The sequence below is a fragment of the Oenanthe melanoleuca genome, chromosome 2 (assembly GCF_029582105.1).
Source record: "Oenanthe melanoleuca isolate GR-GAL-2019-014 chromosome 2, OMel1.0, whole genome shotgun sequence".
NCBI lineage: Eukaryota > Metazoa > Chordata > Aves > Passeriformes > Muscicapidae > Oenanthe > Oenanthe melanoleuca.
In genome coordinates, this window is record NC_079335.1 from 64779562 (window position 1) to 64795190 (window position 15629).

The 15629-nt window shown below is 39.0% G+C and overlaps 1 long non-coding RNA gene across 1 annotated transcript in view; it reads left to right on the plus strand.

Moving 5' to 3' along the window:
• Nucleotides 1-12284, plus strand: part of LOC130249596 (uncharacterized) — a 70175-nt gene extending 57891 nt beyond the window's left edge. The window contains exon 5 of the long non-coding RNA XR_008839824.1: nucleotides 11953-12284. This is a non-coding gene — a long non-coding RNA (uncharacterized LOC130249596). The remainder of the gene's footprint in view (nucleotides 1-11952) is intronic.
• The last annotated feature ends 3345 nt before the right edge of the window (nucleotides 12285-15629 follow it).

The window sequence follows — 15629 nt, forward strand, 5'->3', positions numbered from 1 at the left end:
TTCCCTTGAAAGAGGAGGTGTTGCCCAAGGTCTCGTGTAAAGTACTATTCTGGGAAACTTGCACCAGAAATTTAGTGGCTCCTCCAGCTGTATTTTAGAATCTTAGAACTTGAGATCCCACAGGAGAAAAGGAAATACTGATTCTTTCTCTTCTGTATGGCTTTCTATGAATCTCTGTATTGAATGTAGGAAAGGTTGAGGTCTGTCTTTGAAATTTGCAAGTGAACTTGTGATGGGAATTGTTTTGGAAGAGAATATTCCACTGTGTGATTTTTATTCTTTTTTCAATCTGAAGCCAAATTATTATCATGCTAAATGCTTTGTTGTTTTATCAGTTTAATAATTCTAGTTTTCTGAATGTGGTCTACAACATATCTAGTGTGTTTTTCAGTCTGTGGCTAAATCTCATGATCACTCCTTTGATATAGTCAGGTAATTCCTGTTACTTCACAGATGTGAGAAGAAAAAGCTGAACATCAAAGATTTGCTCAAAGTCTTGCAGGTAAAGAATTTGTGTATTGGCATTTTTGTTGGGTATTTTGGAGTTGTTGTGTTGTTTGTTTCTGGTTTTGTTTCTTTGTTTTCATTTTTGGGGTGTATTCAGGCCTTTCTTGGCAAAGAGCTTCTGCAAGATACTGCTGTTTATTTCTTTTGCTTTAATCCAGGTCAGTCCTACTTTTTTGAGACATAACAAAACCTTTTACAGTGTGAGAAATTACAGAATATGAGAAAACCAGCCATTTGGCATCTGAATGATCTTGCTGTTGTTGCATGCTCAGTGTAAGGTACCTGTAACAAATCTGTTGTATCTTTGGCATGTGCAGTAAGGACTGAAGTTTACTTCATCTAGGATTCTGCCACCTGGAGTGGCCTGTGTTTGACTGCTGCTGATTTTGTGAGCCAGTGCTGCAGCAGGCAGATGGAATACACTTCATCTTTCCAATTGCAAAAGGAATAGAAAGTCAATCAGTGAATACCTGGATAAGTTTTGTGTGCAATTGAAATGCACGTAAATTTTGGAACTCTAGCTTTTGATTTTTTTTTTGTGGTTGTAAGCATTCATGATTGATGTATGGAAGGTGCAGGCAGATGTTTGGGCTTTGTATTAAAGCTGGATGAGCAGATCTAGAGCTGGAGATCTAATTTCCTGTTCAGTTCTGTTTGTCTGTCTCAATCTTCTCAGTGGACTATAAGGATGAGAGAGATGAGTCTTGGCTGGTGAGTTACTTGCTCAAAGCTCTCTTGGCTTCTGAAACATTGAGATTTGGGCTAGTCTGTGATCAGGTTTTTCCAGCTACGTCTCAATTTTTCCGCCAACACATGTGTTTCTCAGGTGTTGTGGACTGTAGATATTTCACTGATGCAGACGAAGCCTGGCCAGAGCACCTGCATGCTGCTGTTGTTGCCTACTCTCTTTTGCTGTATTCTCTGTGGTGACCAGTGACAGGACCCGAGGGAACAGCCTGAAGTTGTGTCAGGGGAGGTTTAGGCTGGGTATTAGAAAAAGGCTCTTCACCCAGAGGGTGGCTGGGCACTGGAACAGGCTCCCCAGGGGAATGGTTATAGCACCAAGCCTGACAGAGTTCAGGAAGTGTTTGGACACTGATCTCAGGCAAATGGTGTGACTCTTGGGGATGGTCCCTTGAAGGGCCAGGAATTGGACTCATCCATCTTTGTGGGTCCCATCCAACTCAGCATATTCTGTGGAAACATATGCACTTCTGTTCAGGAAATCTGAAGGTAGCCTCACAGTTTAAAGATCTGCCTAATGCTTTGCGATCTTTACTAATTCAAAACTGTGTTGCCAAATCTGAAATTGCAATTTAATCCAGTTATTCATGCTATGGATCTAACCAAGAGGATGTGGGGAACAGAGGATCCCTTTGCTCTTTGAAGCAATCATTGGTGAACATAAAAAATATTACTGTGTCATCCAGCAAAAAAATTGCCTTTTGCTTCTGAGCTGTAAGTCATTGTCTTTACAACCACGTTCACTTCTACACTTGCCTTTCTTCCAGATCTAAGGCATAAATATCTTATGCCTCTTGTAATTGAAAAATTAAAATAAAACAAGGCTCAAGAGAGATGTCTTTCAATAAAAAAAGTTAGTTACTACATTAATTGTATGCCATATCTTTTAGATGAAGTAGACAAGAAGAATTCAGTATAAGTTGGATGGTGCATGCCTATATCACTAAATTGATGAGAAATAAATATAGGAAAACATGCATATTTTTCAAAAATTTGAGATGTATTTTTGAGGAAGCAAATCTTCTCTCACCATTTTCATCTGTACTACAATTAAGTTGTTTTTGCTCCCTTTTCTTTGGGAACAGGAACAGTCTTCTCAACTGCAACGTTTTGTTTTTTTTCCTCTCAAATTCTGAGCAGTCACTGATCATTGACTTCACAGTAGATCCAGTGTCATGGACTGGATCCAGTGTGTCTTCCTTGTGAGGCTGAACACTTCCCTGCAATACCAGTAACAACAGGTTGTGTTTCCATGTGCCAGTAAGTGGGAAAATTCATGGAGTATCATGAAATTCTCCTTCAGAGCTATACAGATAACCACCTCTGCTTCATCTCATGCAGACACAAGTGCATGTCAAGCCTATTCTGTCTGTCCAAACAGGCTTGTGAATGTTATGACAGTGTCCATGTCTGCAGACAAAGGGGCCTGGTGGACAGATGTATGTCCAAAACTACTGGTAAGCCAATTGCTCTTCTGAACCTGCTGCTCCTGGGGCTGGCTTTCCATAATTAAGATATACTGGAAAGTGCTTTGCAGTGCTGTCTGAGATGCAGTTGATAAAGGCTTTATAGATGGTTTTATGTGTTTCCTGTGTTAAAGCTTTACAAGGTAAAACCAAATATAAGGAAAACTGAAACAGATAAAATAAATTACTCCCTTTCCTATAGCTGAAGAGTTTTTTGTTTTGTTTTGTTTTTGTTTTTTTTTTACTGTATCAGTGTTACTGGTCAGTTTTCTACCCTGAATATTAAAGAAATTCACTAAGAACATGTTTGCTTCTATTTGTGTTCTGCAGCCTGACTGACACCAGTGCAAATGTATACATGCTTATCTGAGAATGAATCAGACATAGATAGGAAGTGAAATTCTCCTAATACATTATTTATTCAGATAATTCTCTCTGTGTAGAAGAACCACATATTCAATTTCTTCGATAGACCTGAAAATCCTGCCAAATATCTCTGTATAAATCCCAGCAATCTAATATATTTTATGATATTTATTGAAAAAAGTGAGAGAAAGTGTTTCATCTAGTAAATGGGGTGTATGGGTTAAGTCCTGGGTGCAATGAATATTCCAGAGAATGAGATGTGACAAACAGATTTCATATTTATCTGCACACACCATCTTAATTGTACAGAAGGAACTGTTTGAGCCACAGAGAATTCTAGAAGAAATCATGGAAACCCTATCACCATTTGTATCAATTGGTACAAAGGATTCAAAAGCAGGTGGTTGAAAGATCAGTGAGAACTTGGATCAAAAGTGAAAATTTGCCAAGGAAGCAATATTAAAGGTCTTGTACTGTAAAACACATGTGGACTTTTTAAGCTGGGATAAGGCAAATATCATTTGTATGTGAGAGGGCTCCTTCAGCACCCAGATCTCAAGGAAGTTCAGTAGTGACTGACAGAAGAGACAATTCCCTGCTCACCAGCTGGGTCACCTTGTTTTCTCAGAGGCCTCTGAGACAGACCCTCACTAGCTTGTGATATTTTAGGAAAAATTCAGAAGGGACTGTGCAGTATTTTGAAAGGTGTGGACGTGTCTGTTGTTGGTGACTCAGTTGCTTTTGTGTCCCAAAGGACCTTGGCTCTGATCTTAGATTGAGGGTTTCCCACACTACAGTGCAATCCTGCCCCTCTGAATTATCTTATGTTCAGCTGGCTCTTCAAGCATTCAGGACCTTTACCCATGCAGTTGCTCTTTCTTTTCAATTTATTTCTTTGCATTCTTTCTCCTCCTTGCAAAGTCCCCCTGTTGTCTATTTTCTCCCTCCTGCTACTTCTCATAGTTATTTACTTGTCTCACCAGTATTTTACACTGCAGGTAAATCACCATCATCTGTCTTAAGGCTTTCAGGTTTTTTTTAAAATTTCCTTTGTGTATCAGGGCTTCTCACTCCCTTTAAGTTACTTATCTAACCATTCCCACATGAACTACAAAACCATGACAAGAAAAGGAAAGAAAGCTTGCTCTATGTAGCAGGAAATCTTTGTCCTGGCATTATTTGTTTTCTTCTAGGGGCAGAAGATTGTTGGGGTTTGTATTTCTTTTTATTTACTATGTATTTAATGAGAAGGGGAAAGAAGTCTCTTCAGAGGAAGTGCAAGGCAGTGAATAACATGCTCTAACAATTCCTGAACTGCACAGTCTTGAGACAATGTGCCATATGCATTCTCCTTCTCATCCTTATCTCCCTGCCAGAACACAGCACCAAATTCAGATTTACATCATCTCTGGCTAAAATAACATTGGGGAACTCCCCTTACTACTGCTCCCTTTCCTCCTTGTTGCATTAAGCAATTTCAATTCAGTCTGAGGGAGAGAGAAAAAAACATCCTGCCTTCCTTGTACTGGCCTGTATCTCACCAGATGAAGTCCATAGCTGATATAAACCAGCCCTGTGTGTATGTTGCTTGCACTGAGTTTGGTTGGCAGGTTGTCACTGGGCATTTATGACTTGGTAGCACAAGCTGATTGACCAGCAAAGTCAAACAAAAATTGGTGTGGAGCTTTGTTGCCAAAAGATGCAGTTGCAAGTCAGCAAAACCACCTGTAGATTTTGGAGAGATTTAGAAACAGTCTCATCTTCAGCAAAAGGGGCAAGAGCAGTGAGGAAATGAGGTGGTGAAGTCTCTGTCCCTGGAGATACTTAAGGGGGGTTGGCCAAGAAGTTCACAGAATCAAAATATCCTGATCTCTGATCCCAGCTCCTGCCCTTGCACAGGACTATCCCCAGGAGTTACACCATGTGCCTGAGAGTATTGTCCCAACACTTCTTGAACTATGTCCTTCCAACACAAATCACTCTGTGATTCTGTGATTTTTTTCTAAGTTTTTTTTTTTTTTTTTTTTTTTTTTTTTTTATAGGAAGCTCTAGTAAACATAACTTAAAGAATAGGAGGAACAATCTCAAAGGAAATAAAATGTCATCTTTTAACCAAAGCCACAATATTTTCAATATTTTTTAGGTCAGTTGAAAGTGAAAAACACTTCTTTTGGGTCATCCTGATTTCTATGCACCACACTTTTGCACTTCAACTACTGAAAAAAGAACTCACTTTATTTTGTAGGTCTAGTGTTGAATATCCTGGAATTCACTTGCTTTCCTTAATTCAAGGATTAAACCTTTTAAAACATGCTTCTCAAAAATTATTGAATGTTGTTTTAGTAAGTGTTCTTTGTGAAGGAGTTTTAGATTGTAATAACACGCTGGTTGGCCAAAATCTTTCTATTGACATAAAAAAATAAATGGAAACTGCTTTCAATTTTTTTTGAACAGCACCAGGTTCGATGTGTATATACAGAAAGTGCTGTAAGCTTGGCTGGCTATCTTTTTTCATAAATTGTTACATGCTTTTGAGATTATTGAATTATGTTCTGGAAGTTCAGTGAGTCACTTCTACAGCTGACTTAGGGTGCTAAGAGGGCAGTGCTGTGCCTACCCCTGAGACACTACAGACTTTGTCATATCTGTTGGACCACAGGTCAGCCCACACAGTAAAACTGACTGTAGTGTTTGGGAGTGAAGGACTCTGAGAGCTGTTTGTGCTGCTGATCTTAATTGCAGCAACATCTTCCTAGATAAGAATTGAATCAATGCAGCTTCACAGTCTTTAAGTGTGTGTTTTTGTGAAACAGAGCATCTTCTTCCTGCTGTTGTAATTGATTCTGAAGAGATCATGACTCCTTGCAAGATGAAAAAATAAAATCCCTAGGAGTTTGCTTGTTGGGCTCTTGTTTAATAATAGAGGGGGGAGCAGAAGAGACAGGCATGTATTTTTTGCCTTTTTAAAACCATTTGCCTGTTTTGAGTGTGTGTCAGGAATCCAGCTCACAAAACTCTGTGTACCATTGAAATCTAGAGTGACAGAATGAGGACATAAGGATATTACTTTCTTAGGAATATGAGGCTGAAGTCACACAAGGTGCCAAATTAAGTAGTGTGTATAGACTTGGTCTGAATCTTGCTGATTTGGTATCTTGATACAGAGCTGAGAGCTGACATGTTTTAAGTTCTCACTGTGGCTTCATCCTTAAATGCTATTTTTTTAAGTTGTAGTCCTTTCTGCTTAAGCTCTTTGTTAAATAAAGATGGTATTTACTTTGCTCTGAAAAATAGCTATTCTGAAAGCTGCAATGAGCAAGTGAATCTGCTGTTCTTAAACTTTGCTGGTTGTCTGGAAGAATCTATGCTTTAAAGGATTTGCTTTGCTGACCTGAGGCTGAATTTGGAATTTATTTTACCTTGAAAATTCTGTAATGTGTAGAAATGAAAAGTGATGACACCTCTAATCTCTGCAGCAACTCTCAATTTCGTTGGCCCAGTGTTCCCAGCTGGCACCAGGCATCTTGCTGTGAAATGCAGGCACCTCCTTGGGCTGCTTCACACCTGTGCTGTCACTGACTGTGTGTTTGTGCTCTGCTATCTGCTTGGAGCCCATCGATCCCATGATTTTGCAAGGTGCTGTGTCAGAGCACTGAATGAAAACCACTGTGTGACAAATCTTTGCCAGGAGAAGCAATTTCATGGAATGGGTTTATTTTTTTTTTTTTTTTTTTTCATAGCAAAGGTCACAGCACAGAAAAAAGTAGGGATTCTGAGCTTGCTGTTTTCACAAGCTGTGGGGTGCACAGATCAATGGTAATTTTCTTATGCTGAAAAGCATTAATATTGACTATAACAATAAAATATGAATTTAAAGCTAATAACAGAACTGTGAAATATTGAATTTGCATCTAGCAAAGTGAAGCCAGGAAAGCTAAGAAGGGGAGCAGGGCAAACAAGAAGGAAGATTTGAGAAAGCAAATGGCAAAGAGAAGGTCTGAAGCTTCAACTGTTCTCAAACAGAATTCCACATTTCATCCTACTCATGTTTTCAGGTTTATTGTAGAACATGATCCTTTCCTGAGAAGAAACTTCAGAGCAGCTATGTTATTATGGCTGCTTTTGAGAATGCTGAGGCCACAGTTCACAGGGGAGATGCTGATGGTTTGTATCTTGATGAACATATGATTGCTAAAGATCCAATCAACCTTATTCTTGTGCCAGCTGCTGTTCCAATATGTCTACCTGAGGATATTCCACATGTTCAGCATTTTCTTTTGACTTTACTAGTTCACCAGAATGTGTTTCTGGAGGGCTTGCCATGTATGATACCTTCAAAGCAGAAAACCTTTTTGAATTTAAAGTAGGTGTCCAATAGAAGTATCTTGGGTTGCAAGGTAGCATTGAACAAGCCACCTATTGAGAAGCTGGGAAAGACTCTCAACACTGTCCTGCATCTTAATATCTTCAGGATGTGGCAAAATATTTTCTTACTTAGAATGAATATGTTGTTGATATTGGTGGGAAGAGCAGGTGGAATATTGATACTGCATCCTCAGTTCAGTGAGTGAAATATTGATATTAGCACATTCTGCTAACTTTTTTCTTTGTCCCTCTGCAATTAGGATTTCTGTATCTGTAAAAGATGGCTTTCATCCTTGGCTTTTGTACACTGATGGTGGAATGCATATATAACTAGTCTTTCCAACCAGTTTATATATTCTTCTTCAGAGTTCTGGTGATTGTTTAGCTAGATGTGCAAAGTTTACATAAAATTTTAGAGGTAAATTAATTTAACCTTTCCTGTTGGATATTGTACAATTTTTTATGGGGTAAATTTCATGTTCTGGACTGATTCCAATGAGAAGAGTAAGAAGGATAAAAATGATGCTAATGAGCTCCAGAGCCTTTATTGTGGTTTTGATATCTCATGATGCACGTTAGTGATCCCTTTTCTTCCTTTAACACAGACCAATACAGTGCTATGGAGAACAGCCAGAAAACTGTTTCCCAAGTTTCTAGAGTCCTGTGAAGGAAGTCAGTGTAAACACCACAGAAGGATGCAGAGAAAGCTCCACAAATTGCCCTTGTGAACCTGGGGCTGTCATGCTACCAGGCTGCTGGTGTGGTTGATGAGGGGTAGGACACCCTGGGCCTTTCATCTCCCTCTGGTGATAATGGAAATGGATGTGACTGCCACATGCTATCCTCTGAACTGAGGAAATCTTGCTTGAACCAGTTATAGCAGCTTCAGGGCACCTTTCCCCTAAAAATGCTCCTTCTGCACTTGCCATGTCTTGTTGTCTCAATGTATAAAGTCAAGCTGGGGAAGACGTAGAGCACTGGGAGCAGTGATAGTCTTGCACATTCAGCATCTTTCTTCTTCTAAGTAATTGACATGGGGTTGGGCTCTGGAAATAGGTCCTGCTGTTAGATGAAACCCCAACTCAAACAAGCTTGAGATCTGCTGGTCTAGGTATACTTACTGTTTTTTCTTATAAAGTGATTTTTTTCTCCTAAGTTTTGGATTAGGTTCTGAGTTTTCAGCATTCCTCTTTCTTAGAGTGTTCAATCTCTGCAGGTATTTTTTTCTCTCTCTTTCCTGATTTTAGGCTATCTCTGCTTCTTGTTACTTTTTACTGCACTTAATATATTATCTCCTTCAATTTTCTTCTATCTTTTTGAAGTATGCTGAATTTTAATGGGTATGTAAATTAACACTAGCCTTCCCCCTGTAGGAAGCTGGCCTGCTGCAGTTCCCTTCATGCCCTCTTGACATTTTAAGCTTTACATCCAGATGGTGCTGCCTAGAAAAAAGGAACTTTTCTCCTATGCAATTTTCATGGGGAGGAAAATATTCTTCCTAACTTGTGGGGTGGGAAAGGTTGGAACAAGGAATTATTTTGGTACCAAAGTGGATCAAATGCTTAAAAAGCCAGTATTTTTTACGTAGTTTAAATATCTGTGAGGAGAAACCCAGTGAACCAGTCAACAGGAAAAAAAAAGAAAGATTATTTTGTTTAAAGCCATTCCCTAGGCAGCTGGCTTCCTAGGCCACCAGGGTGTTCAAGGTTATGAACACTGCAGGAACCTGGTTTCCAGCTTGACAGGCAGCTGGCAGAATGCAGGTTCCCCCAAAGTTTTAAGTCAGCTTTATTTACAGCAAATGCATAGTAATGGTTTTGGCTGCTTTAAAATAAGTGGTTGCTTTAGAGCTCAATGCTCTAAATTGCCCATAGATTGGTGTAGGGAATACCAGCATGTAAAGAGTTTTGTCTGGAGACCTATTTTTCTGATAAAATGATGCAAAACCTTAAAATTCCTACCAACCTTTTTTTTTCCTTGCACTTCATATCTGGACTTAGCTTTGCCCTGTCTTAGAACAGAAAGCCTTGTCCTGCAACAGGGCAATCAGTGCCATCAGAATTACAAAGCATCAGTACTCGTGTCCTGTGAACAAACTCACCAAAAGGTTAGAACAGCAAGAGCTGATTATTTCATGTTTATGAAAAGAAAATGTAGCAGGGCCATGAAGTTTTCAAATTAAGCAGAGAACGTTTTATTGGAATGTTAAAGACCCTTCAAACTTCCTGAGAGATACTGAGCATCCCTATGTGCCACCAAAGATCCTGCCCTTTCCCTTGGCATTTAGCAAGCAGTAGTGTTTTCAAAACTGCTTCATGCCCAGCAAAACAGAAGTTTGGCTTTGAAGTGGCTCCTGCTGCTGGCAGAGTAACTGCAGCAGTACACTGCTCATCTGCAGAACACATCATTTGTCTATATGTGACAAACACCACTGAAGTTTACTAAGGGCTGTGCACCACTCTGTGTGTGCTAAACTTCACAGAGGGCATCCTGTGTGCCTAAATGTTCTAAGAGTCTCTAATGATGGTGAATTCCCTTTAAATCCTTTGTTGACTTTGATTAGCCTAAGGAAGTTTGTGTTGACAATAATAAACACTCAAAAGGGGTAGCAAGGGCATGTAAGTAACTATTTCAGCACTTGCCAGAATAGGAAAAACCTGTGCTAGGTTTTTTGTTTTGTTTTTTCTAGGGATCTATCCATCCTTTTGAACTCTCCATAAGGATCCTTGACATAGCTCCAATTAGTTCTCTTGATCTTCTTGTTCATTTTCATGCCATTTTGAAGTAGAGTCTGCCTTTACAGAGCTCACCACCAGAGCATGAAAAGTCCTTCTCAGCATCTGAACTTAGATGCCAGTGTCCAATTAATCTTACTGCATCTTCAAGTTTTGTCAATTTATTGTAAAAATATAGGCCCCTTGGGAATAGTGCAGTCCTTGAAATTCTTAGCCTTTTTCTTAAGAGTCCGTGTTGGGTTTTTTTGTCTTTGTATATTGCCATTTTGTTATAATTTTCTAACTTTTAACTAGCTTCTGGTCCTATTCAAGATGTAAGCAAACCTTAATGCATTTTTATTTTGCTGCACCTGACTTCAATATTATTTCAAAACACAAGATGAGGCTGATTGTGTCTTATTGGGAAGCTTTCACATGTTACAAGGGTAGGGTTAAAGTGAGGGTGAACTCATGCAAAACTGAACTTCCTGGAGCAATTCTTATTTGTATTTACCTGTTATAAAAGTGCTCCTCATTTTGAAGCTTAAGCAAATGGATAAGGGGGAGAGAATATACTCTATCATATAATATAAGATAACATTCAAAGGAGAGCTACTGTGTCTGGCAAATAGAAATATATTTGCTCCATCTAATAATACTTTTAAGTTTGCAAAGAATATGGTTTTATAAAAAATATCACTCCTGCAATGTTTGCTCTATTTAATAGCACAACATAGAGGCTGTTATTACAAAGATAGCAGGTAAACCCCACCTGGGAAAGGTGTGTGTATAGCTGGCTCTGTGCAAGTGTCTGATTTCCCAAGGGATAGTACAGAGCTTTCCATGCAGAGCCAGAGCCTTCCCTGTGCTTGCCAGCATCTCACCAAAGGTGTTGGAATACCTGTTAAACTGAGGTGTTTTATCACCTGCCCTGTGACAGGTGACCAGCCAAGAGGGCTGACCCCACCAGCCAGGTTGTGTTCTTCTCCTGTGCCCTGTGGTGAAAAGGAGAACTGTAATTACTGAGTAATCACCTAAGTAATTACTTAGGTATTTCCCTGTTGAGCTGGCTTCATTTGTCCTAGTAAACACCACACCATGTGCTCCTGTGGAGACAAGTATAAGCCTAGCAAGAGTATTTACAGTACTTGCAAGTCCTCTGTTCATCCCCACTTTGCATGGCAGAATGATGGCAGGTTTGTTGATGCTGAGGCTCAGTAATCACAAATTCAGAATTGGTTCTGTCTATGTGTGTGCAGCACTGAGCATATTGCTGTGTTGTAGCTGTTTCCAACAACACATGCACACCTGAAGCTTGATTTATTTGGTTTATTCTTTTAAATTCTATACTTTATTTATTGCAGTAATTAGCCCTCCCCTGAAAAACATCAAAGCTATTTAGGGAAATATTTTGTGATACCAACGAGATACAGAAACCATTTTTATATTGAACATATAAATAAGCAATGTGTTTGTGTGTGTGCTTTCAAACCTTTGTTTAGCTGGGTGTGTGATATGGATGGGCTTATGCCAATCCCTTGTGAGAATCAGCAAATAAAAATCTTTGAATGTTATTTTCATAATGAGCTGACTGACAGGACAGACTGTTGTCATCAATGAAAAAATTAAATGTTAAGTGTGTGAAACTCATGCCTGATGGCAGTAGAGTATAGGGTATGTATATTTGTTCATGATTTTGAAGTGTACTTTGATTTGTAAGCTGACTGGATAATGAACTAGGTAATGCAGCAAAATAAAGAACTAAAAAATATATCCTTCTTCATTCACAGGAAAAGGCAGGTGAGGCATAAACAATGTATCCTGAGCATCAAAAGCTAAAGAAATGAAGACAACTGGCTGGTGGCCTGACACCAGCTGGAGGTGAGCAACAAAAGAAAATGCTGGAATGATTGGCCTGACTGAGAAATGCAGAGTAAAAGTGTCAGTGCTTATAAAGACTTCCAATTCCCACTGCCAAATGCAACTTTTGTTGAGTTTTAAAATGAATGGTGGCTCTGAAATTATGAGTTTTGTGACTTTGTCAATTTTTGAAATCTCAGTGCTTTTGTGATGTAGTAGTCTCTCAATAATTAAGGCAGTAGTCAGCTTCTCTTTATGAACTATTTTTCCTTTTTCCCCCTTGATATATTGTGCTCAGAAATGGTTCTGCCAGCTTCAGCTGTAAATCTCAAGTCCATGTCAATGGAAGTGATTTTGTAAAACAAATGGCAGTGTGAGAGAGATGATGTTGACCATAAAAATGACCACATTATGGTTAGAGTTCAGATGTCACCAATCTTAGTGAATGTAGGAAGAGGGAGTGAACTAAGTCATATGATATCATATTTTTTTTTTTAACTTACTGGAATGTACAAAAATAGTAGTAGGTCTGTGGCAAATATGAGACACTGTTTTATCTTTCAGATAAAAGAATTGTCAATATCAAAAGATCTGAATATTTGAAATTTTTGTTGTTTTCTCTGATAGCTGGGCTTAACTGTATCTTTGGCTGGGAAGATATTGGAGTCCTAAAGTGCTTCATGAAAAAGCTTCAGTCACAAGGGAGGCTGTTCCTCATAAAAAAGAATAAGGTTGTTATGGCCATAAAGCTAGCAGTGGCTAGTGAGTTTTCTAGTGTGTTTGTCCCCTCTCATCTTCATTTATCCATTAAATTATAGTACAAGTGTTTCTCTTTACTCTCTTTAATGTCATGTGTGATCTCATTCCTTGAACTTGCCCAGAAAAGAACCATATTCTTCAATTCCTATTTGCTAATGAGGAATGGAGAGAAATGTGCCCAGTTAATCTCTGGAGCAGAGCTTGCTCTGACTGTGTTAAGAGTGTTATCTCTGGCCTAGGCAGAAGGAAAGACATTGGAAGAGATTCCTGCACTCTGTAGGTTACAGTACAGTCCCTTGGGCCTGTTTTAGGGAGCTGCAACACTTGAGAGGCTGTGAGGGGACTGGGCAGCAGCCAAGGGATAAGTGGGATCAAGCCAATACACAAGGGGCTCTTGGAACTTGAAATTCTACTTCCCTGGAAGAGCCAGAGGTTGCAGATGGTGAATGTCCACATCCAGCCTCAGAGGTGAAATTATGTCCCCAGTCTATAAATTTGGAAGAAATGGTGTATTCTTCAGTGGCAAGAGCACAGACCTTTCTAAAATATTGCCTTTCTGCCAGTCTCAACAATATTGAAGCACAGGGGGCACTTGGTGTTTGCCTCAACAGCTCTGAGAAGTGTTCTGAATTTGTGGCAGTGGACAAAGAATTAAGAGGTGTTGGCTTGCCTGCTTCAGTTGAAATATTCTTTTGTGCTGTCCCATTTCCTTTTCTCATCTTCCTTAGAAGCTTCCCATTGAACTTCTGCTTTGTTCACATTCATCTGTTGGATTCTTTGCCTATAAGAAGATAAATATTTCTGATAAGTCCTACCCTGTCTGCATGCCTAGGCCTGCCAGTTTTCTAGACCAGAGGAAGCTTGAGACCGTGCTTGTCAACTGAAATATCTAGAAAATGAATTTCTGTCATGTAGATGCATGTCATTTACTGATCATGTTTCTTTGCAGTCTTTGCTGGAAGATGGATTAAGGTAAATTGTAAAGAAAAATAGAAGTTGTGCAGAAACCTATTAGTGCATTTCTATATTTTTCCAGAATTTATGTATTGTAAAGGTTTTCTATAATATCAACTTTCCTTTTGAGTAGTGTATTTGACTTTCTTTTAAAATAGTAATTAAAAAGTTGGTTTTCATTAGAACAGTGGTATTTGGGTTCACTGTAACTGTTATTTATGGCTCCATTTTAGCCTGGAGATAGATGAGTATGGACAAATTTTTGCTGGATCACTGAAGTTATCTAGGTATTCAGAGATGGTAATAAGATCAGTTTTCTTATAACTATAGCCAGAGGGAAAAATCAATGAGTGACCATGGCACCCCTTCCTAGGGTATGAAAAATCAATGAAATATGCAAATAAATATTTTACTAACATGACCTGAAACCATGTGGGCCTAGAGGACATGCTGAGGAAGTGAAGGGCAAATTGTGGGGCCATATATATTGACAGTTTCTGTGTTGCTGCAGATACAATACAAAGGGCATCAGCAATATTATAATTTAAAAAAATAAATCAATGAGCAGAGAAATTCAATTAGAGCAAAGGTTAAATTTTAAGTATGACTGTAGTTCATCCAGGTTTTGAGCAGAAATAATGAGACATTACATTAAAAATGTAGTCATTAAACAATGGCTGTGTAGGTACATGAAGTAGTGAGGTAGGCAGAAAGAAAAGGTTCTTAGAGGGATATTTTTAGTCCTCTTTTAATGCAGGGAATCTGGCTTTGCCTGTGAAATAACAGGTAATGGTGGATTATGTATCACTAGCATAAAAGTTGTTTTTATGGGAGGAAGGAAGGACAAACATAATACAAAACCATGGTAGCTCATTGTTAGCACAAAGAAGCCTGGAGAATTTTAGGACTCTAGAAGAGACTTAAAGTTTGACTGGAAGGAAGTTTTACCTAAGACCTGTGTGTGTTGGGCCTGGGGAATTGTGTGCACTCCTGAGAAAACATTGGTGCACACAATCAAATCCTAGCGAGCCTCTCAAATTCATGTACATTAGGAATTATGTAAAATATTTGAAATAATAGAAGATACTCCTGGTAAGCTGCTATCACTGTACCTCTTGGGTCTGAACATGCCTGTTTCCATATCACAGAATCGCAGAGTGTGCTGAGTTGGAAGGGATCCACAGGAATCATTAAATCCATCTCAGCCCTGCACAGCAGCATCCCCAAGAGTCACACCCTGTGCCTGAGAGGATTGTTCAAACACTTCTTGAACTCTGTCAGCATTGGTGCTGGTACCACTGCCCTGGGGAGCCTGTTCCAGTGCCCAAACACCCTCTGGGTGTAAAGCCTCTTTCTAGTATCCAGCCTGAACCTCCCCTGACAAAACTTCCTGCTGTTTTCCCAGGTCTATACAGGTTTTTTTTCTTGATGAAGGCAGATTTTGCTCTGTCTTATCTGTGACTGTGTGCTTAATTAGCAATACCTTATTATATAACATTGTTTGGGATGTGTACATAATGATATTTTATTTTCCTTTCTCTGCTGCTCTTTATTAAAAAAAAAAAAAAAAAATCTAGACAATTATGAAGATTCCCACCAGTTACAAAGAGCTATCCCTAAATTACTCCAGATTGTTTTCTGCTAGGTATATAGCATTACCAGTCTCAAGGTTATAAATTTAAATATAGTTGTTCAGTGAGCAGTAGTTTATTTGATTTGGGGTTTGTGGGTATTTTTTTTTCTTCTGTGAGGTGCTTTCCTATCACTTGAGGGAGACGTGTCACACTTCTGTCTCCTATTGCAAGGCAAATCAGATTGTGCTCAATTACAAAGTGAGATTTTTTTGAGTGTGGTTTATTCATACATGGATTTTGGATTATTAGTATTTGATTTA